Genomic DNA, 1,106 nt, shown 5'->3' on the forward strand with positions numbered 1-1,106 from the left:
GGTCTTTCATTTTCAGAGCTCTGAAATGTATTACTCATAATGGGAGACTCTCTTGGGAAATAATTTGAATTCAAATAAAAAAGCTAATGTGTTGAATATGAGATTGTTGAGATAAATTTTGAGTAATTGTAATGGTTCATTAAAAGTTAACTCATTTTTCCCCCCTTGAATTGAGTCCCCTGAGATTTTGGTAGGAGCTGATGAACTGAAGGAAAAAAATGTGGCCAAGAGCCCTTTTTGAAGTTTTATTATTCACTACACTATATTATCCAGAAGTAGTCTCCCATATTTGGTAAACAGTGTTTTTGCACCCTGGCTGTGTATTAGACACACTCAGGGAAATTTGAAAAAATACCACTCTCTGGACCCCATCTGCAGAAATTTGGATTTAATTGGTCTGGATTAGGCCTGAGCATCAGTTGTTTGGTTGGTTATCTCTCCCAGATGATTCACATACACAACCACGGTTGAAAGCCAGTGAACCAGAGTCTGGGAAAGGAAGACATTGACATTGCAGCACGTGGAGTCACAGGCCTTTTACCCCACCTACCTAGAGACCAATGAGGCCACCCATCACCAGTGACAGGTGACCCAGACTTCAGATGCAAGGCCAATCTTAGGTGGAATAGAAATGTTCAAAAGAGCTGGTGGTGCATAGTGAAGGCCTGAGGCATTCCACATTCCTAGTATTTTAGTAAAGATAAAGAACAAAGAAGAACAAAGCCCCAGACTCTGGCATTGCTTGTAATCAAGCCTCCTCTGACCACATTAGTTGGGTGAGTCACAGGGCCCAACTGAGTGGTAGGTTGGTGTGCAGAGAATTTTGTCCTAGAGGACAGGAAACTCACTAGGGCACAGGAAATGTGCTCTAAACCAGTGGCTTGTTTTTGGAAAGCTCTGCCCAAGGAATTTCTTGACTTTGAATATTCTAAATTGAATTATTATTTTCCATCTCTTTCTAGTTCAAGTTTTGTGCATATAATCTTCATGGTACTCAAGTTTGACATGCTATACATATATATCTTTGTGTATGTACCTGTGTGTGTATGTACGTATATAGTGTATTATATATATATTAAATTGCATCTTTCTTCTCCTATATCCAG

At 39.5% G+C, this 1,106-nt stretch overlaps 1 protein-coding gene across 1 annotated transcript in view; it reads left to right on the forward strand.

The window, feature by feature from the left end:
• Positions 1 to 1,106, forward strand: part of OPN5 (opsin 5) — a 75,214-nt gene that overhangs the window by 54,462 nt on the left and 19,646 nt on the right. The gene's annotated exons all lie outside the window — the stretch shown is intronic.

The sequence above is a fragment of the Balaenoptera borealis genome (assembly GCF_965194805.1).
Source record: "Balaenoptera borealis genome assembly, chromosome: 12".
NCBI lineage: Eukaryota > Metazoa > Chordata > Mammalia > Artiodactyla > Balaenopteridae > Balaenoptera > Balaenoptera borealis.